Genomic DNA, 22,243 nt, shown 5'->3' with positions numbered 1-22,243 from the left:
CCAGGATCATGCCCTCGGCTGCAGGCGGCGCTAAACCGCTGCGCCACCGGGGCTGCCCACAGAGATTTTTATTTGAAAGGTTGTTGTTATAAAAGCTCTGAGGAAAATCTAGAAAGATAGATGATCCTTCTGTTCCTAGTTTAAATATCAGTTGAGGACTAGGAAAAAGTATTCCTTATGATTATCTGAAGCCTACTTTTATATCTACAAGATGACTTAAAAGAAGTCAATTCTTTACATATCTGACAGGACAAAGTATCTTTTTTTATATAGCAGTTTCTGTAAAAAAAAAAAAAGTAATGTTTTGTATGTTTTTATTTGGCATTCCCATAATATATGCCTCTTTACTTCTCAGTCATGAAAAGACAATAAAAATACAATTTTTGATGTATCAGATCACCCAATCATCACCATGACATAAAGATGGGGAAAGTACCCCCATAAAGGCCTCATGTCTCACTTTGAGCCAGGCAGGAGCACAAGGATGGTCTGCCTTCAGACATGAGTTCCTCCTAGACCACCCTCTGTGGTATGGAGAGTAAGACCCCAAGTTATCAGGGAACTCTCAAGTCAGACTTGTTAATAACCAACAACCACACACCTCTGAGGAAGAACCAATATCATGAAAGAGAAATGACAATCTCTATAAATGGAGAATCTTTTTTAAAGGCCAGAATGGGGCTCAAAAATAACATATACTGTTAATATGCTGTGGGCTAAGAGATGATGGCACGTGCAGAAAGTAGACTAGGTAAGGAGACAAGATCTTACAAGGGGAAGACAGTTTTTATAGTTAAAGAATTTGCCAGATGAGCTGAACAGCAGAAAAGACACAGCTCAAGAGCAAATCAATGAACAGGAATATCAAGCCAGAAACTTTTTGAGAACATAATATAGAGCGAGGGAAGACAGGAGAGAAAGTTGAGATATAAAGGACGAAACTTAAAGTTCCAACATCATTCCCTAGTTGTTCCATTTATGTTGCCATTAGCTCCTTCCTAGCCAAAAAATAAGTCACCTGAGCCATTCATTTCTCTTCTTGGGTTTGTGGAACTACATAGCCCACCTTAGGGGCCACAGTTACCCCTGTGCCTGCTGAGCTGAGCCCACCTATACCTCAACACAGGAAGTGCCAGAGAGTCTGCATTCCACCCTCTTATGCCCCATGGTCTGTGGTGGTTCCTCCTTCTGGACCCTGCTCCACTGCTCTTCCTTCCCAAACCCTGGTTTCAAATTAAAAATTGTTCCTGGAGGAGGAGTACAAGGCTATGAGGCTCAGGAGAGCTCTCCTGCATGGAGTCTCCATCTGGTGAATGCACAGTCCTAGCATTTTGTCCAGGGACTTTCAAAACCTAGGGAGGCAGATTTCTCTTCTCCCTTTCTCTCTCTCTAGGCTCCTACCAACTGGGAGTTCTTAGAACTTTCCTCAGTGACTTCTAGGTGAAGCTTTGCCACTGTTTTCACTGAAAGCCCATTTGAAGGCTTTCATGATCACCACCATTTCAACACACATATAAGCAATTAAATTAAAAAACAACAACAAGCCAATGTACACAAACCCTTTGGCAGCAGCATGGCGTGAGAGAGACTGGAGTCCCTACCTTGGGAAATAGCAACAGAGATTTGGTTCAGCAAACCAAGACCCTGGACTTTGGCAGTTTCCGTCGTTGCAAATCCAAACATGCCAAATCCTGAGTGACAACATACTAACTCTAAAAAGGCAATATTTGCCAGAATTAAAAGAGTGGAAATCAATTTGTACTGAAAAAGAAAGCCACATGCTTGCCATGAATTAATTGAGCTGGGAGGACAGGCACAGATCAGGGCAACTGTATGGGTCACAGGAATCATTGTTTTTCTAAGGTTAAGCTGTATCTGTAAAACGCTGTGAGGACTCCCTCTTGAGGAGCTACTGCTTTCTTACCAATGAGGTCCCTCGATCTGCTTTGCCAGTCCCACGTATTACTGGGTTACCCAATTGCTAAGGTACCCTGTCCTCATGACAACACCTGTTATGGCCTGAATGTTTGTCTTCCCCAAATTCAGATGTTGAAATTCTAACCCTCAGTGTGATGTCACTGGGAGGTGTGGCCTTCGGGAGGTTATTAGGTCAGGGGATTGGATCCTTCTAGAATGAGATTAATGCCCTTCTAATTAAAGACTCAAGAGTGTGTTCTCCCTGCTGTCTGCCATGAAAGGATACAACAGAAAGATGGCTGCCTGCGAACAATGAAGCAGGCTCTTGCCAGACATCAGATCTGCCAGGACCTCGATCTTGAACTTCCCAGCCTCTGGAACTGCAAGTAATAGTAAACGTTTGTTGTTTAAGCCACCCAGCCTAGGGTCATTTGTTGTAGCAGCCTGAACTGACTAAGGCAGTGCCCAAGACCTGATTAATCCCTCCTGCTACTACTTTCCCCTCAGAAAGAGCATCCAATCCAGAACTGACCTCTGCTTCCCATACACCTGCCTCAGCTCCCTTGGGGGTGGTCCAAACTTTGCAAAAGATGCTTTCCTCCTCCCTCGTGGCAAGCAGCACTCTATGGTTCCTGAGGAATGTCTTCCCTCACTATATTAAGTGAATAAATCTGATTTTAACAGATCCTGGGCTTGTCATTGGTGGTCTTTGGAAGATTAGGTGTTAACACTTCTGAGAGAAAGTTCCTGAATGGCTGCTTTATGAAGAAGCAAACTGTCCCCAAAGCCAGTTTTGCACCTTCTAATCACAGATGCACAGCTAAACAAAACCACCCAGGTGCTGGTTTCTCATAGCACTTAACACTTTGGCTTAGAAGTTCCTCATATGACCGTTCCACTTTAATCAGTTTTTGATAAAACGGCCAATTGGTGGTGGGTACAAAGTGCACTGATAAGTAATGTTAATATTACGGAACAATTTTTTGAGTGCCAAGCGTATGTGTGTGTGTGTGTGTGTGTGTGTGTGTGTGCGCGCGCATTGTGATAAATGTCTGACAAAGACTAAAACTAAAAGTCAGAATAACTCATTAGCTGGTATTGTTAACTGTTATTGTTATTATCCCTATCCCCTAAATTATGAAATAGGGTCAGAGAACAAGAAGTGGCAAAAAGAACCAAGCTTTGAGGCAGCTCAACTTCACAGCCAGGCCTGACCAATGAGCACATATACCTGGGTCTAGTTTCATCTCTGTGTAACCTTGCCCTACATAACCTTGGATAAGCTGTTCATCTCTAAGGTTCAGGCTCATTCATTTGCAAATTAGGGATGTTTCAGGACTTATAACTCCCAGACCATTCCTACGAACTCCATACTTATAAACTCACCTGCCTACCTAATTTTTTATCAGGAACTGTGTAGGGTGTGAAATTTTTGCTGTGGCTAGCCGGCTGTAATGTCATGGATGCTGGCAGAAAATGCAAGGTATTTAAGTCAGAAACAAAGGACTTCATTACTAATGGCACAGTAAGTAGCATGAACTTCATGTTCAAATTGGTTCCCTCATTCCTCAAGTACCATGGAGGAAACATGGGGCACCCTGAGGAATCCTGAACATAGGGACCCCAAATCTTTTATAATGGACAGTAATCCTGGCTGAGTTTTCCTTAAAGGGACAGGACAGGAAGCAAACCTGCCATCTGCTCTGGAAAGAGATACTCTTTCCGTATTTCAAATATATTCACTATATAAACATCCTTGAAAAGATAGGCTGGACCAAGTCTTTCAGTGCCTTTGCCCACAAGATGTGCAGGCATAAATCCATGGAGAACTGGCTCCCCCAATATCCATTCGTTATTTCTATACTCTCTTGGCTTCTTGTGAATTTCTTGACAAGTGAGACATTCTGATGACTCTGACCAATAGAGGCTGGGGCCAAATCCATTCATTTGGTTTCATACAGCATTTAAAGTTACTATCAATAGGACCTAAGCAGCAGGATGAAGCCAACTTGGGGTGTTGACCTTCAGCTATGCCCTCCAGGGTCCTGAATGCAGCCAGGTTGAACAAATCTAATAAACCATCATTGTCATTAAGATTCTGTACTGACCTTTCTATGCGGTGTAAGGCATTAATGCAGGTGTAGCAGGATGTATTAGGGAGTGCGCAGTGTCTGCCTTGTCCCTTCAGGAAGAAGTCTAGGGCAATCCTGATATCCATAATAACCTCAGGCAGTGGGATGAGGCTGGCCTGAGTGCTTCCCATGGCCAGACTGATCATGTCATTAAAATCAGAAAACAAATTTTGTATCACCTTTTCTAACCAGATGACTCCCATGGTAGGGAAAACTGTCTGCAATATGTGTTTAAGTGATAAGTCAGTTATTGCTCTGAAAGATTCCCCTGAGTAACCAAGAGTAACCTCATTTAGGTAGATCTCTGCAATCACTTTAGGGCTGTCTGACCTCCTGGTGGTGTTTTCTTAGGACCACCCTTAAAAGAATAAGCCCATGTCTTTTTGAGAAGGAGGCAAATTAATGCCTGAATTCTACACAAGAAGTGCAGTGCCAGAGGTCCACATGGGCCTCCAGAAAGAAAATGCTGTTGACAATTGTCAGAAACTCCCACAGGAGATCCACATCTGTGGAAGCGCACAGGTTGAGTACCCCCAATGTGACTTCCTGGCAGGCTGGTAAGCCCTAGAGTTCCCAGCTTCTGTTTGAGTAATTGAATCTAGTCCTTGTTTTATTGGAGGCCCGGCTTGGGCAATGTGTCCACATCACCAAACAGCAGCGTTTGCCCACCCCATGTAATGACTGAGCAACATTCATAAGAATGGGGGTGGAAAAGATGTCCATAGGTGTTGACAGATGTTCTGCATGGGAAGTGCCAGAGCTGGGGCCATCACCTGCTCTTCCCAGTAGCCTTCCCTGTCAAGTTAAAATAAATGGCACTCAAATCATGATCAGAGCTATCTAGCAGGGAGAAGCAGACCTAGTGGTCAGTTAAACTGAAGAAGCTTGCCAAAGTTTGGGAGACTCACACTAGGGCATTTCCCTTTGTGAGGAAGGCTTTAGGGGCAGTTCTGAAGACAGATTTTTTTTTTCATAAAAAAGTATTTGTCTATAATTTGTTTGTTTTTAAGAATTAAATGGCAAAATATATACACTGTGGAGTCTGAATCCCCCATCAGAATGTGAATAATGGTTCTGGTGAGGAGCTCCTGAATATACTCTTTGGCATGGGTGACTGCCGTCCTTGGAGCCACACGTGGAGGTGGGGGGCCTTCCACCAACTTCACAAAATAATGGCCATAAACCTTCTCCATGATCTCAAAGCATCCTCTGCCATGGTATCGGATGAATTTCAGGTACTGGCCTCGCCCTGAGGTCAACTCAGCTATATATAAATTGGATCTGAATTCCACGTTGTGGTCTGTCACAATCTCACAATTTCACAAGCCATATCTTGTGCTTCTAAGAGAATCTCTTTATTTGGGTCCCCTTTTTGTCACTGAATTCCAATTGAGCCAAAGCCTGGTCAAAGGACATTCCTCATATCAATTTTGCCAAATACCACGTCTTGTCTTTGCTGTATTTTATTTGCCTTCAATAATGGTAGATTTCTGCTTGTCTCCAAGGTTCTCCAGGCAATTGTGGAGGATAAACAATTTTATACTTCTTCTCCTATTTTTGAGAAATGTCCAGAGACCCACTCATGTGGATATGTGACTGGGGTAAAACATCGTGAGATGAAATAAGCCCTAAGGCCAGCTTCCCCCTCAGATTCTGCCTCCATAATGCACCCAAATATTTCAGTATTGCTGCCATATTCTTTCTTCTTCCCTCTACTGAAGACAAAAATTATTAACATCTCTCTTCTCCCCATACATCTCTCTTTCCTCCGTACATCCTAGCCAAGGATGTTCCCTCCACCCACCCACCCACCCACTCCACTGGTCCTGTATGGGGGTGTTGCTTTCTCTCCACCAACCACAAAATCGCTGAGTAGATATAACTTCATCTTTTCCAATATCCCTCTCCCATCCAGACATTTGTCTTTAATGGCCATGTGCAACAGGGACAAACACATCTTTTAAAAACTTACAGAGAGGGGCACCTGGGTGGCTCAGTGGTTGAGCGCTTGCCTTCAGCTCAGGGCATGATCCTGGGGTCCTGGGATTGATTGAGTCCCACATCAGGCTCCCCGCAGGGAGTCTGCTTCTCCCTCTGCCTGTGTCTCTGCCTCTCTCTGTGTGTCTCTCATGAATAAATAAATGAAATCTTAAAAAAAAAAAAAAACACCTCACAGAGACCTATTATGTTCTACTACCTTGGCCCACATGGGCCACTGAAAAGAGACTCTGTGAACTGTATACTCAGATGAATGGTCATTACCTTCAGAAAGGCAGAGACTTTGATAGATATAGAAACCAAAAAAGCAAGAATTAATGGGCCATTAGAATAAGGGAGCACTGACCCTTTATCACCCATGGTTCAATCCTCAAGGTCCAATTTCTCAACAGAATTTTAATTTTGGCCTCATTTGACTCACTTGCCCACCCCTGGGCCAGTTGGCAGTTCTACTAAGAACTGGAACTGAGGGTAGTACCTTAGAGGAAGAGGAAGAGGAAAAGAATATTTATCAGGTAAACCTAGCAAATGTCCATTATAGGAAGTTATGATTTTTGTCATGGTTCTCTATTCGCACCCTCTTGATTGTTAAGGAAAAAATTATTCATGACACATGTCAAAGACAGTAGAGAAGATTTTATTCAAGGGATGCTACTACAATGGGATTTTGTAGTATAGGAGAGAGATCTGGCTCAACTCTGAATACAGCAAGGACAAATGGAGATTTATAGGCAATGAGCATGAGGGAGACTTTGGATGGAAAATTAACAGGGGGGATCCCTGGGTGGCGCAGCAGTTTGACGCCTGCCTTTGGCCCAGGGCGCGATCCTGGAGACCCGGGATCGAATCCCACATCGGGCTCCCGGTGCATGGAGCCTGCTTCTCCCTCTGACTGTGTCTCTGCCTCTCTCTCTCTCTCTCTCTCTGTGACTATCATAAATAAATTAATTAAAAAAAAAAGAAAATTAACAGGGAACAACAGGAATAAGGGAGGGAGGATTCCGGCTGAACCAAATGGACAGGATTATTGCTGAACGAAGGCTAATATCATAAAATATTGAGAGTGGGGGATGAGGAATTTGATCAGATATTAAGAGGGATAAGATACCAAGGGTGAGAGATAAGGAATTTGATCAGATATCAAGGATAGGGTAGGAAATTTCTGAAAAATTGACTCAGCAAGATACTTGCTAAAACTGATTGAAATGGGCAGAGTCTGAAGTCAGGGCCTGGTCAGAAAGGGGACTCAGAGGAATCTGACTCAAATTTGCTCAAGGAGAAAGTCTTTGTCATGCATGATTCATCATATTTTCTGCAGTCACACATTTCACTAATTCATTTATGAAATATGCTATGAACAGGAAACATTAAAACAATACCAATAATAATAACAAATGTAAGCACTGTAGTAGAGACAAGGGCAGTACAGGTTTAGAATACATGATTCCATGCTTGAGTTATTACCACCACTTGACTTAATTGTTGAGATTAAGATATAGCACTGAGGATCATAGGGAAAGGGAGGGAAAACTGAATGGGAAGTCATCAGAGAGGGAGACAAACCATGAGAGACTCTTAACTATAGGAAACAAACTGAGAGATGCTGAGGGGGAGGTGGATGGGAGGATAGGGTAACTGGGTGATGGACATTAGGAGGCATGTGATATGATGAGCACTGGGTGTTATACACAACTGATGAATTATTGAACTCTACATCTGAAACTAACCATGTCCTAATGTTGGCTAGTTGAATTTAAATATAAAAAAATACACTTAAAAGAAAGATGTGATATAACTTACACTATTCTTTGAGTGGAACAATGTGTGGACTTTCTAGACCTGCGCTGTCCAAATACCATGGCCAGCAGCCACATGTGGCTATTAACCACTTGAAAGGTGACCAGTTCAAACTGAGAAATGCTGTAAGTGTAAAATACACACTTACTTTCAAAGACATATTATGACCAAAAGTCAGCTAGCACTGCAACCCTAAGATTGCAAACATTGCATGACATCTATAACTAATGGGAGTGGGATCCAAGATGGGAGAGGTCAACCTGAAAGTCCATGATGTCAGAAAGAACATGGAGGAGAAATACTTATAATCTTGGAGTGAATGGGCTGAGGCTGTCAAGATGCTTTTTTTTTTTTTTTTTTTTTGTAATTCTGTATATGGGCAAAGAGAATTCACTGGAGATGACATCTGTATGCCTCACATTTTTCAAAGGAAGATTATCAAAACTCGTAAAGATCCACAGCCATCAGTTAATCATGTTTGAAATGTATTCAGACCTACCCCAGTCCAGTAAAGTGTATCCTTTCATGATTTAGCCTCTCGATTTTACTCTTCTGCTCCTCCCATTCTTGAAATCCCAACACAAATCCTACCCCTTGCCCGAGGACCATGAACTACCCCACTATCAAATGCCATAGTGATTCATTCAAAACAACTTAATCTGGAGGGATGTGTCAGGTGCTGTTCTAAGAACTGGTGACACAGGAGTGAACAAAACAGGCAAATATCTTGCTCCTATGGAGCTTATCTGGTATTAAGGGGAAAATCTTTTTCTTATCAACGCGAATAGACTTATTATGGATGTTGTTTAGAATTTCAGTTTTTTTTCTTGGAGATATCTCAGGTGATCATCTTGGAGGTGATTCTTCTGAAAGTCCCCTTGGAGGACTGATTCAATCTTCTGAGTCAGGAATTTTCCTAAAGAAAATGGTAACAAGAAAGGTGGCAATGGCACTGTTGCATTAAGAAAAAAGATCACAGTGCTTTAAACACAGATACACTGCTCAGCTCTCAAAAAGTCCACAACTAATAGAACCTGTCTGCTCAGAGATTATCATCCTGAAGAGCAATGGGAAATCCCTCTAGTGATCACTCTCCTTGACAGACACTTGACATTGGCCTTGATTCATTTACTATGATGTTTATTTTATACAAATAAAGAAAAATGTACTGGGCACTTACATTTCCATGATACCATCCAGGATGTTCTTCTATTAAAATTTTGCAAATAGAGCTGTAAATGTACAGAGCTGTTAAATGGGGCACAGGTGAAACTAAGGTAACTTTGTGTGTCGGCTGATCTAGGAATCAGCCAGTGAGTAATTCTATATCAGCGTCCAGGTACCAGGAAAAACATGTAACAGTGTATTTGTACTTCTGATAGTAAGCTGAATTGTAATCAATGAGCCAGCTGGACTCTTCTAACAACTCATTTACCCAGTATAATAGAGATATTAGAAGGTAAAAGGCTTCTGAAGAGTCTGATGATTTATATATTGGATAACATCTTGACAGGTATAAATTGTAATTTGTGCCTGGTGATAAGATTTTTGATGTTTACTTTCTCCTTCCCTTGGCAAGTCAACAGATTAAAAAGCAACTAGAGTGAGTCCATTGTTTATCTTAAATGTTTACAGAGCTATAGAAGTCTCAAGTTTTCTTTACTAGACAGGATTTGATATATTTGGGCTAAAGTTTGGAATGATTTATATTACTAAACTGACAGTTTGAAGAAAGCTCATTTTTATAACCAGCAGATTGACTGGGCTAGTGATTAATGGGTGCTGTGCTCAGAGCTGAAAAAAGTGATAAATTCAAAGACTGGTCAAATTTGTTCTATAATTTCCCCCACTCCCCCATTTTCCTCAGCATACGGCACTTGCCATAATTGTATTCAGAAAGCCAATTAACAGAACTGGGCTATTAGTTTTGTTTTTAAACGCCAAGCTCCGGGAGGCCTGGGTGTCTCAGTGGTTGAGCATCTGCCTTCGGCTTGGGTCATGATCCCGGGGTCCAGGGATCGAGTCCTGCATTGAGCTTCCTGCATGGAGCCTGCTTCTCTCTCTACTTCTGTCTCTGCCTCTCTCTCTGTGTCTCTCATAAATAAATAAATAAAATCTTAAAAACAAAACAAAACAAAATCCCAAGCTCCTCCATACTCCATGCCTGTCATCCTCTGGTAACTAACCACATTCTTGGAATGTGTTTGTCACCCAAAAGAGGGAATGACCGCTCAGGACCTGCTCTTCCTCCATGATCTCAGGCTTCCTTTCTCCACTCTTATCTCATGCTTAACAACTTGATCTGCCAGATAATATCACCAGCTTCCAGCAACCAGAAACCATCCCTGGATTATAAAATTACCAGCAAATGGAAAGAAGAAATGCCCTGCCTCTCTTTCCACCATTCAAGGCAGAGCCAACTTGATGATAAAACAATGATGTCCTTTTATGAAAGAGACACCCCCAACCCTGTTGACACTTGGTGGGGTTGCACAGTGACTGAAGAAAGTGGAATGGGAATGGGGCAAAGAGAACAGTGGGTTTTAGCTTCTTGGAAACAGAGCCCACATCTATTTCTATGTTTATTTCACCGCTATAAACCTAGGTCATAGCACAGTGCCTGAAATAGAGTAGCGGAAGCTCTCCAGAACTGATAACTATTGCTATTTATACTACTAAATTCCTTCCACAAAGGGCCAGCTTCCCCCAGTTCCCCACACTGGGATGCAGCCAGGCCCATTGGACTTAATGCAATGAAAAATCAAACTATTAGGTTAAAGATGGTGAGAGATATTTAACAGGACACAGATCACAGGAGCCATATTGTATTGCAGGACTTGTGGTCTTACCAGTGACGAGGTGTTCACATCTCTTAAGAGGCTAGCTCCCTGGATCTCACTCTTCAACCCTTTGAACCTATGTCTGGAGTCTGACACCAGCACCCCATTTGCAATCACATTGAATTTCTCAATTTCGCAGAAGAAACCTCATCAGAAACAACAGTAAACATTACTTATTGCACTTGTTTAAAATTTAATGCATTCTCTCTCCCTCTCTCTGTCCCTCATACTTTCACTCAGACATGGACATTCACAAAGTCAAAAACAATAGCAAGGTATTTCCCATTCTAACTCACAAAGGCACTATGAGCTTTTAAGCTCAACAAAGTCACTTTGCCGGCTGCTGCTCTACCACCCACTGTCCCCTACTTTGTCCCCAAGCACAAGCTGTGACTGAAGTGCCATGGTGGTGGCACCTTCTCCCCTCCCTCCCCAAGACCACCATTAGCACACTCTTCCTCTTCCCTGTGCCTCCACTCCTAGGCACTGGCTGTTTCTGCCTTTTCTTAGAGCCTTCCTGCTCTCCCCAAGGGGAAGAGAACCCTTACTTCTCACCAGTGGTTGTCACGTGCCCTACGTATTATGATGGTCAGCCCAATTAAGAGATTGGGAACTGGGGCACCTAGGTGGCTCAGTGATTGAGGGCCTGTCTTTGGCTCAGGGTGTGATCCCAGGTCCTGGGATTGAGTCCTACATTGGGCTCCCTTCAGGGAGCCTGCTTCTCCCTCTGCCTATGTCTCTGCCTCTCTCTCTCTATCTCTCATGAATAAATAAGACCTTAAAAAAAGAAAAAAAGAGAGAGATTGGGAACCAAAGGACCTGCCTCGGGTTCTGGATAAAACTAACTCTGGTGCTTGGGACACATGACATCTGCACTTGGTGGTAGAATTTAGATGGTTAAGAAATTACCTGAGTTTTCACATCGGGTTGGCAGCAGAACCAGGTCTTTAAGTCTTTAACTTATAGTGCCATACTTCTCAGGCTTTGGAGCTTTTCCAACTCCAAAGTCTTAATTCTTTGTAGCACTTTAGACTCTGAGAGATACTTCAGAATCACCCCTGGCTGGAAACAGTGGTTGGCAGAGGACCCCCAAGTATCTTACATTCAGAGTTATCCTTGTGTCAAACTAAAAACTGTAGAAAGTATGGGGCTTTCCTGTTAGTTTCTGGCACTAACATCCTATTGGACTTCAGAGGTGTTTTTTTATACCCAGTTATCATATCACAGTGTGACTACTCTAGACTTCACTCTGTGGTTTTCCCCCTACACTGATTGTTATGGACTGCATTGTGTTTCCTGGAAGTCATGTGTAGAATTTCTAATCCCCAGTGTGACTGCCTTTGGAGATGGAACTTATAAGGAGGTAATGAAGGCTAAATGAGATCATGGGAGTCCTAATCTGCTAGGACTGGTGTCCTCGTAAGGAAGCTCTCTACCTGCCTCCCCTCTGAGTGCCCACAGAGAAGAGGTTATTGGCGGGCACAGATGAAACGATAGCTATCTACAGGCCAAGAAGAGAAGATGTTGGTTTCACTGGAAACCAACCTTGTTGGTACCTTGATCTGGAACTTCTGGCCTCCAGAACTGTGAGAAAATAAATGTCTGTTTTTTAAGCCACTCAGTCTGTGGTGTGTTGTTATGGCAGCCTTAACAGACAAAAATACACTGATAAGGTCTTCTTTCAAGCTTTGGAGAAACTGTCTATACACTGTGCTCCAAGCTTTGAGGCCTAACCCTTCTCTCTATAGCTATTGCTAATACTTGAACCAGAGAAGTCATAGACACTAGGAATGTTGAATTTAGATGGAATATCAGTAACCATCCAACTCAGTATCCCCAGCTATGAAGAATTAACTCTCTCACATGCGTGCAGTCGTACACACGCACACACACACACAATACAAATGTCATTATCCCACGTAATTACAGTGATGGTTTCTTGATATCCAAACCCAAATGCCAGCTCCCCTTTGGAGTACATACTTCACTACCTCCCTGTGACATCCAGGCACTTCCATGCAGTCCCAGGACCTTCTACCTCAACTCCTCCTAAGCCAACAAATTCTGTTCCTACCTCTCATGCTTTATTCATTACTTCTTAAAGTCTAGTAACCCCACCTTCCTCTTCTTTCAAAACAAACAAACAAATCCACCACTTCATGGGAGCTTTCCAGATGTTTTTCATCCCTGTCTAGTGGACAACAATGTACTAGAACCTCTGAGTGTCTATTGATGCCTATTTGCCACATCACGTATGCTACATAGTACCTTCTTCTATGGTTTTAGCAACCAAGGCTTTGACTTGTTGCAAAGGCCTCTGAAGGTCCATCACCTCCAGTAGTTTGTAGCTGAAGGTAGTCTTTAACTAGAGTTTATTGTGCAAATGCCTGAAGCAGGAAGTACCTTGAGCAGTGAATGACACACTTCCAGAGGTTTTGGAGTTCTCTGTTCAAATACACATTCATTTGGAACAGTCATGCTCTCCCTGAGGGAGACCATCCAAAATCAGCATGTGAGCTCAGAGTTGCTGCTTAGACTGTGCAGGCAGTGTTAACATCCTCTAGTTCCTTGGCCTCTCTCAGTGCTAAAAATCCTCCTTTCTGGAGACAAGCATCCTCTCAAAATACTTACCAATCAGTGGAGACAACTGGGCAATTTTCTAAGTACCAAAAATTTAGGGGTATGTATTTTGAAACAAATAATCTTGTACTCTTCTGGCTTTGCTATTTTAGTAGAATAATCTGTAAGAGAGGCAGTTAGAAAGAGTTTTTGATTTACCAATTTAAATTGGAACTTATTCTCTCCCTTCTCTCCAGCAGATTTTTTTCCTGTCCATAACAGAACTGAGAACCTTAATATAGACCATGGATGATCAGCATGACCCTGTGGTGCCTTGTTTGACTAAGATATAAAAGTATACAAACATCAACTTTCAAATGATTACTTCTGGCAAATTATTGTGTTTAACATAATGTTAATTTTATTTTTTCTTTTTCTTAAAGATTTTATTTCTTTGAGAGAGAAATAAAGAGAGCAAGCCAGAGAGAGCATGAGCAAAGGGGAGGTGTAGAGGCAGAAGCAGACTCCCCACTAAACAGGGAGACCAATGTGGGGCTAGATCCCAGGACTCCAGGCTCATGACCTGAGCTGAAAGCAGATGCTTCACTGGCTGAGCCACCAGGTGACCTAACATAATGTTAATTTAAAAAATTTACTTGTTTATATGCAGTACAAAGAATAGATGTTTGTCATTTCTATAGCAAATTATTATTGTTTTTTTCATTCATCTTTGAGAGTCTTAGTAAGGATGTTTGGTTCCCTTTCAAGTACTGAAAAAAAGATACTAAAAAATATTTGGGAGGATCCTCAGTTACTCTTTCCTACCATCCCCATTTGTACATGAGGAAAGGGGGGGTGAAAATCTGGAGGGAGGAGGCCAGCAGAAGATGAAAGGGGAACCAGCTGAGATCCTAGAACGGAAGTTCACCAAAATACAGCCTCTCAAGAAACAGAAAATGGGGACACCTGGGTGGCTCATTAGTTGAGTATCTGCCTTCGGCTCAGGGCATGGTTCCAGAGTCCCATGATGTGGTCCCACATTGGGCTCCCTGCAGGGAGCCTGGTTCTCCCTCTGCCTGTGTCTCTGCCTCTCTCTCTGTGTCTCTCATGAATAAATAAATAAAATCTTTAAAAAAAAAATGAAATAGAAAATGAGATGCCTGCTTCCAGCTTGGAACAGATAGTATGGGAGCTTTGGTAAAAGAAATAAGCAAAATCCCAATGATTATCCAGCTCAGGAGGAATGGGGGGGGGGGCATCCAGTGACCACTAGGTTGTGAATCTTGACTCTTCCCATTTTCGTTACAAAAAAAAAAAAAAAAATCCTGCAGTTCCCTCCTCTTCATCCCTCTCCCTACTGCAAAGAAAGTAAAAAACAGTGATTCTCAGGTACAAAAAAAAATGAGTGGGATATAAACCAACAATCACAAATGTTTCAGAAAAACCAAACCATGAAAAAAATAACTTTAATCTTTTATCCTTTTTTTCAAGAGAGAATTTGCACCTGAGGAAGAAAAAGGAAAGTGATCAAGACATTAACATAAGTATAATTAAAATAGTCCTAGGTATAAGCCACAAAATATTCTATCTTGAAATGAGAGCAGGTAGTTATGAAAGAATTAGCGGAGAGCCTGGAAATACAAACAGCTACCGCAATAAAAAGAAATCTTTCAAGACATGGGCCGAATAGCAGAATGGGCATTGCTCAGAACCAGACCAGAGAGCTGGAATATTAAGCTAAGGAATTCTCCCAGAAGGCCACATAAGGAATAAAAAGATAAAATCTATGAACGACAGGCAAATTATAGAAGACAGATCTGAAAGTTTCAGCAGAGGTCTCCAGGTGTCCCATTGGTTTGGCTGCCACCTTTCCTGCTCATCTTCTCTGCCAAACGTAGAGCACCTTAGCGGTTGGCTCTTCCCCAGAATTGCTGCTGGCTTCAGGCTCGCAGTCTCACAGTGCTGGTGGGCGCCCCGGCTTCCCCCGGGATTCCCCTACCAGCACCTGTAACTTCTTCCGATGGGCTCCCAGGAATCCCAGGGCCACCGGTGGCTTCAAAGCAACCCAGACGCCTCACTGCGCCTCCCCAGCCAACCCTTCGGCACAGGCTGCCCATCGGCGGCGGCCCGAGGCGACACCCGGCGCTTGAGAGACTCCGGCCGCGAGAGGTCCCAAGCTCGGGCCAGCCGCGTGCGGAGGCGGAGATGCTGAGCGCCGAGACACCTGCGGCACGACCCCGCCCCCTGCAGGTCCCGCCCCGTCGCCGGCCACGCCCCCTCCGAGCGCGCAGCCCTGTGGGAGTTGTGGTCCCGCGCGGCCGCGAGCCCGCCTCCTGCGGGAAGGGGGGCGGCGGCCGGGAGAACTCGGGACCTACAGCCGCGGGGGTGCGGGCGGGCGCGCTCCGCTCGGCCGCCGCCGCCGCCGCCGCCGCCGCCGCCGCCGCCCCCACCCCTGTCTGCGCTCCCGCCCTCCGCCCTCCGCCCTCCGCCCTCCGCGAGCTGCTCGGAATTCAGTCCTGCACCTGCCCTGCACCTGCACAGCCCCGGGGGTTCGGCCCCTACCTCCCAGAAGGAGGGTTCTCCTCTCGGTAGTCTTCTGAGGCCTCTTCCCTCCAGGCGCTTAGCAGCCTCCCTGGCCTGAGAACTTTCTCCTGCGAGTGCGGCGAGCAGGCTAGGGCTCCCCCGCTTTGGGTTTTGCCTTGGAGATCATTGTTCTTGGAAGGAGAGTTACTTGAAAACGATTGTTTCATCTAATCTTGTCTATTTGGGGGCTTGCTTCAGACTGGACAATGAATCAAGTCCATGTTACTGTATCTTTGCTGGAAGCAGAAACTAAGAGCGGCTTTCTTTTTTCTTGATACTATCCTAACTATTTTATGAAATCAACAAGTCAGGATTCCAGAAAAGCAGAGTGTGCCAGAATTCATCCCTAGTGTCTGCTGACAAAATGATCCGTTTAACTATTCGCTATATTCTCGAAATTGGGGCTGATATTTACCTTTGTGCGTCATAGAGAATTTTACACAGAGGTGGTAGCAATATTTTTCAAATTCCACACTGGGACGTTTGGATTGCGTTTTTTGGCTTAATAATTAATAATTCGTAGGAAGAGGCCTTCTTAGACTGTAGGTACACATTTACTAACTGATCCGGATAGAAAAATGGAGAAAATAAGAGTTAAGACACCTTCCATAAAAATTGGCGGCCCATTTGGTTTTAAGATGTTGTTTTCTTAGGATCCCTGGGTGGTGCAGCGGTTTGGCGCCTGCCTTTGGCCCAGGGCGCGATCCTGAAGACCCGAGATCAAATCCCACATCGGGCTCCCGGTGCATGGAGCCTGCTTCTCCCTCTGCCTATGTCTCTGCTCCCCCCCTCTCTCTGTGACTATCATAAATAAATAAAAATTAAAAAAAAAAGATGTTGTTTTCTTTTTAGAATCCTGTCTTTCACATCAATAGTCTTTTACTACAGATTCAGGTTACTTTTGTATTACTGAAGCACATATTCTTAAAAAAAAATTATCATGTAAAACCAGATTATATTACAATTAAAGAAATAATGCTAAATAGTAGATGTGCCCTCACAAGGAACAAGATGAAACATGCATATGTCTCGTCCTTAATTTCCAATCCCAGTACCTATTATAAAACATTCATAGTCCAAGTAAAATTAATTTGTAATTCTAAAATTTCATCATAAGAATGTCATCATGTAATCCATAATATTTATCACTTTCAACAGCACAAACAAGTTGCTGGCTGGCATTTAGTGTCTTCTTCAGTTGGGCCCTTCCACTTCTTTCCAACCTTATCTCCCATAAGAAACTTTAAGAAAATGTTCCCTCATTGTTTCTCATTGAATGACTATGTATACTGTCTCCTTGTCTGCATTATCTTTGTTCCCACCTCTTCTCACCCAAGTTCCCATCCAATCTTTCAAAAGCCAATGACAGTTTAGCTCATTATATTTGTGAACTTTACAACTCAAAAGGACCTCTTTCTCTCCTATTTCTATCTCTACTGAACTTTACTTACTCTCTGTATCAATTGTTTAATGGTCCATTATCCATGTAGAGACATTTTTATTTCACTATATATGTCTTACCAAGAATATGTGAGTTTTTTTGAAGTAAGAGATATACCTTTTTAATGAAATGATAAATTATGAAATTATCATTGATAAGATTTGCTAATTAATTACTCTTGGCATAAAGGGTTCTAATTTAAAATGTTGTACTCTTAGAGAAGGCCAACACATTACCACCACTGACACTATAGCGTATGGCCTTCCATCATTAGTTAAGGTGTTTTTTTTTTTAATTTTTTATTTATTTATGATAGTCACACACACAGAGAGAGAGAGGCAGAGACGCAGGCAGAGGGAGAAGCAGGCTCCATGCACCGGGAGCCCGACGTGGGATTTGATCCCGGGTCTCCAGGATCGCGCCCTGGGCCAAAGGCAGGCGCCAAACCGCTGCGCCACCCAGGGATCCCTAGTTAAGGTTTTGATAACAAGAAGCATCACTGGTAAATTTTGATTATGGGAAATAAGCTGAGTTACGTTTGGGAAACCACAGCTGAATGCCCTGGGCAACCAGAAGGAGCCTGAAGTGGGGCACCTGGGTGGCTCAGGTGGTTAAGTGTCTGCCTTTGGCTCAGGTCATGATCCCAGAGTCCTGGGATCGAGCCCCGCATTGGGCTCCCTGTTCAGTGAGGAGCCTGCTTCTCTCTCTCCCTCTGCCATTCCTCCTGCTTGTGTTCTCTGACTTTATCTCTTTATCAAATAAATAAATAAAATCTTAGGAGAAGGAGAAGAAAAAGAAGAAGGGGCCTGAGATCTCATTGAAATAGCCACTTCCCAAAGAGGAGCTGGAAGTCATGGGAACAACGGAGAAGGCCTGGAATGTGTTTGGCAGAAAGCTGTCTCCTGCTGGGTGTGAGCTGATGCCTCTTCCAGCTGCCCAAATGATACCAAAAATCTGTGGTGGCTCCTCATTCCCTGGGAGGATTCACTGCCTTTGAAGGGGAACAACAGCAGGGTCATTCTGGAAGTGAAGTGTCTGGTGATGCATCCTCACTACTCTGTCAAGCTTCAAACAGGGAAAGAACTCATTTACTCTAAGATGCCAGGTCTCACCACTGTCCCAGCGGCTCTCGTAACTCCTACACAAGTTTTGGATCTTCCTCCTTCACAAACTTCTCCCTCCAACCCAATTCTCAAGAGTTAAAGGTTGCTCAGCTTCCTTACAACTTCCTCGTGCCTGTCTCAGGCAAGGGTCCCTCAAGCGAAGGCTGAGTGCCTTTCCACACCCAGGCCTCTTATCTCCCAGTGGTCTCTCCAGAAGGAGTCTTCTCCAGCTCTTCTAGCAGGAGATGGACACTACCCATCTTCCCCTGTTGCCAGACCAACCCTAATCCATCCTGCAGGGCCACACCAGTCTGGCTTTTTATCTGTTCTCTTCTTAATAGGTGGGTTGTCATAAATGCTGCTGACCCTCATGGGCCCTGCTTCAGGACTTACCCTAGACTACCAAAACCTTTTACGTGTGCCAATGAAGCCTAAGAAACATTTCCGACGAGAGAACCAGCAACTTGAATAGATCATACCTATCCTGAATGTTCTATCCAAAATGAAAAATATTTACATTTCTGAGGAACCCCAAGATCTCCAAGAGGTGAAATTTCACAGACTCTTGTCATGTAGTAGAGTACGTAAACATCAACTCCAATTCTGTGTCAATTTTCCTTCTTTCCCATTAGTAATTCTCTGCCTCAGAAAAGTCACTCTCAACCCTTTCCTCTCTGAAAGACCATTGCTCTTAGAGTCTACACATGGCACATGCTACCTGAGGCTCTTTGGCTGCCGTCTGTGCCTTGGGTCTAACCGCTGGGGGGCCTTAGGAAGAGAAGGAAGGATACCAGGGACCTCTCGCTCTCTCTAAACTTAAGATAGTTTGGGGCACATAGTAAACAATAATCACTTTTTGGTTGATCCAAATGTTCACCCTTTCTTAATTATTCTATTACCATGATTTACTGGTTTTAAGCTTTGTCTTTTTTCCCCCCAATTTTAATATCACTTAAGATGGCATGCATCTTGCACTTGACAACATGTCATAGTTTAATTGTCAGCATTTCTTTTAGCAAAACATAAAATATAGTGCATCTTACCATTGATAAAAGCTAAGATTCGGCTAAATATTCTATTATGGTTGTGATTCTGCTACTTTAAATGTCCCAGTAGCTCCCTGTGCCCCCCCCCCCAGTGTTGTACCTCAACTCCTCAGGGTGGTATACAAACCATCTCACCCCCACTGTCAAGCTCTGGGCTAAGCCTCCATCCCCAGCCTCCCCTTCCAACCCATCTCCCTCCCACCGGATGCTGCCAGATTGGTTGTCCTGAACTTGCTATAGTTTCCCAAATTCATTATGCTGCCTCCTGCCACTTGGGAACCTGACACATTCATGCTCATTCTTCCAGGTTGCATTCATGCATCACCTCCCCCAAAAATCTGTTGCTAACTAAGTGGCTCCCTCCCAGCTCCAACAAACCCTTGCCAGCCTTTTGTCTCCCTCTGTTAAAGAGCCTGTTTCACTGCTCTGTGGACAAGCTGGTCGTCCCTCTGAGAAGAGAAAGGAGCAGTGAGGGCACTGAGCATTTTCAGCTCCAGTGCAGAGCCCCATGCCTGGCTCCCAGGAAATGCTGGATCCTGAAGACAAATGGAGGTCATCCTCTGGCTCCAAAGGGCTCTCTTTGCCCACCTCAGGCAGTTCATTCAGTTGACTTAGCACAGGATCTGGATCAATAAATAGTAACTGGTAATTATTGCTGTTGTTCTAGAGATTTTTCCCCATATATTTCCCAGGTCTTTACTCTTTACATCATTTTAATCCAGACCTCAAGCACTTCCTAATCAGATCAGGTGAAAGCATTTTCCTTCCTGTATTGTATCCCTGGTAATTTATAATCTACATGGATTTACTGCATCAAGTAGTTCCATCTTCTTCAAATATAGTTCTTAGAGCCATGTCATACCTTTAATAGCATATTTGAAATCTTGGCCATTGGTTTTGATTTTTGCTTTAGGATTTTTTTGTTTTGTTTTGTTTTTGTAACTTAAAAAATCCCTCCAGCATTTGGCTCTGTCTGACCTGACTACTTTGATCTGTTTCTGCAACAAAATTGTCCTGGCTGCAAAAACTCTCATTATTGTCAGCAGCACCCCCTTCTAAACACTTCATTAGTAGAATTTTTTTTTTTTTGCTACGGTAAATTTGTAACAGCAATAACACATTTCAGTAGAGATGATTCACAGATAAATTTCTCTAACCATGGGGTGAGGGTTAGAAAGGAATTTTGCAAGGTTTTTTAAGACCCTGATAATTATTACGTTATATAATTAATTGTTACCATGCTCTTAACTGGTCAAACACTTGTTGGCACACAAGAAACAGAAACATGGTTCTAGTGGCATTCCAGCACATGGTGTCTTGGTCCAGAGTAAATGCCAAGTGGCCTGCATTCTAGCTACTCACTGTGAAAGGCATGAGGACTGTTAGTGATTCTGTTTCTTCCTCTGCAAAATGGGACCCCAGGTCGTTTCCACTCAAATAAATAATGTAGTGATTCCCTGAGTGAGTTACACTTTTGGTTTAAATAGCTGACTGTCTTTTAAGAGGACTTCAATAATTTTTTTTTCAAAATTCCATGTATTTACTCCCATCCTGAAACTGTCATTTTGACTCCCTTTGCTAAAGTATTCTCTCCAAAACTTCAGTTATTTGCAGGTATTTGAGTGTAAACATTCTTTACATATTAAAAAAAATCCATTCACAAGTTTCATTTACTGTGACAATACCAAGACTCCTTAGTGAAAATCTCAGGAATCTAAAAGTGTACCACTTGTCACTCATCAAATAGTTATTGAATCTCCATAAGTTCCAGGGTTCCAGAGAGTGTGACCTGACAGGGATGGAGCATTTTCCACCTTCTGCTCCCATGTTCATTTCTTTATTACCCAGAGAGCCCTTCTTTGTAGAATATATTATCTGATCTTTTAAAAATCAAAAGGATGAATTTAAATTCTGTTCCTTCATTCCCCACAACCTTTATAAAGCCAAGAAATGTTAGATGGAAAATAATTTTGTGCCATTTCCTAAGAGCCCATGGATGGCTTATTTTAATGTTATGATCTTGAGTTTTCATTACCATTTATTCATGTTACTTCTGCTTTGGAGATGTAAACAATTGCTGATGACAATGTGAACTTCCTACAAATGTACAACCAAAAAGCTTTTGTGCCCTTTAAACATTATTTCTCTTTTGATATGCATTCTTGTTTTATATGTAAAGTTTTAAAAAATAGATTTATTTTTATTTTGGGGGGACTTTGGGGATCACAGTAAAATTCTCTTTCCCCACTTACACACAGCCTTCCCCATTATCAGCTGTACCATAGTGATACATTTGTCACATTCACTGACTCTACACTGACACATCATTATCACCCGAAGTCCATAGTTTACATTGGAGTCACTCTTGGTATTGTACCTTCTATGGGTTTTGACAACTGTGTAGTGATATGTATCTATTAGAGTGTCATACAGAATGATTTCACTGTCCTGAAAATTCCCTATGCTCTGCCTATTCATCCTCCTCCTCCCTAACTGCTACAAACCAGTGACCTTTTTACTGTCTGCATAGTTCCACTTTTTCCAGAATGCCATATGGTTGGAGTCATACAGCATGCAGCTTTTTCAGATTGACTTCTTTCACTTATTGATATGAGTTTTAAGTTTCTTCCATGTCTTTTCATTGCTTGATAGCCATTTCTTTTTATTGCTGAATCATTTCCCATTGTCTAATGTACCACAGTTCATTTATCCATTCTCCTACTGAAGGACATCTTGGTTGCTTCCAACTTTTGGCAGTTATAAACATCTGTAGCAGGTTTTTGTGTGCACATCATTTTCAGCTCTTTTGGACAAGTACCAAGAAGCA

At 42.9% G+C, this 22,243-nt stretch overlaps 2 protein-coding genes and 1 pseudogene across 2 annotated transcripts in view; 1 reads left to right on the top strand and 2 right to left on the bottom strand.

Annotated features, from left to right (window-relative positions):
- ERO1B (endoplasmic reticulum oxidoreductase 1 beta) overlaps positions 1-2,068 on the bottom strand; it is a 107,945-nt gene extending 105,877 nt beyond the window's left edge. Inside the window, exon 1 of the mRNA XM_072822958.1 lies at positions 1,925-2,068. The gene's annotated coding sequence lies outside the window, so the exon portion shown is untranslated. The remainder of the gene's footprint in view (positions 1-1,924) is intronic.
- EDARADD (EDAR associated via death domain) overlaps positions 1-22,243 on the top strand; it is a 149,949-nt gene that overhangs the window by 46,068 nt on the left and 81,638 nt on the right. The window lies entirely within an intron of this gene.
- LOC140631693 (large ribosomal subunit protein uL22m pseudogene) lies at positions 3,359-5,744 on the bottom strand (annotated as a pseudogene).

The sequence above is a fragment of the Canis lupus genome, chromosome 4 (genome assembly GCF_048164855.1).
Source record: "Canis lupus baileyi chromosome 4, mCanLup2.hap1, whole genome shotgun sequence".
In the NCBI taxonomy this organism is placed as follows: domain Eukaryota; kingdom Metazoa; phylum Chordata; class Mammalia; order Carnivora; family Canidae; genus Canis; species Canis lupus.
Note: the sequence above shows the minus strand (reverse complement) of the source record. Positions and strands in the feature narration are given on the sequence as shown.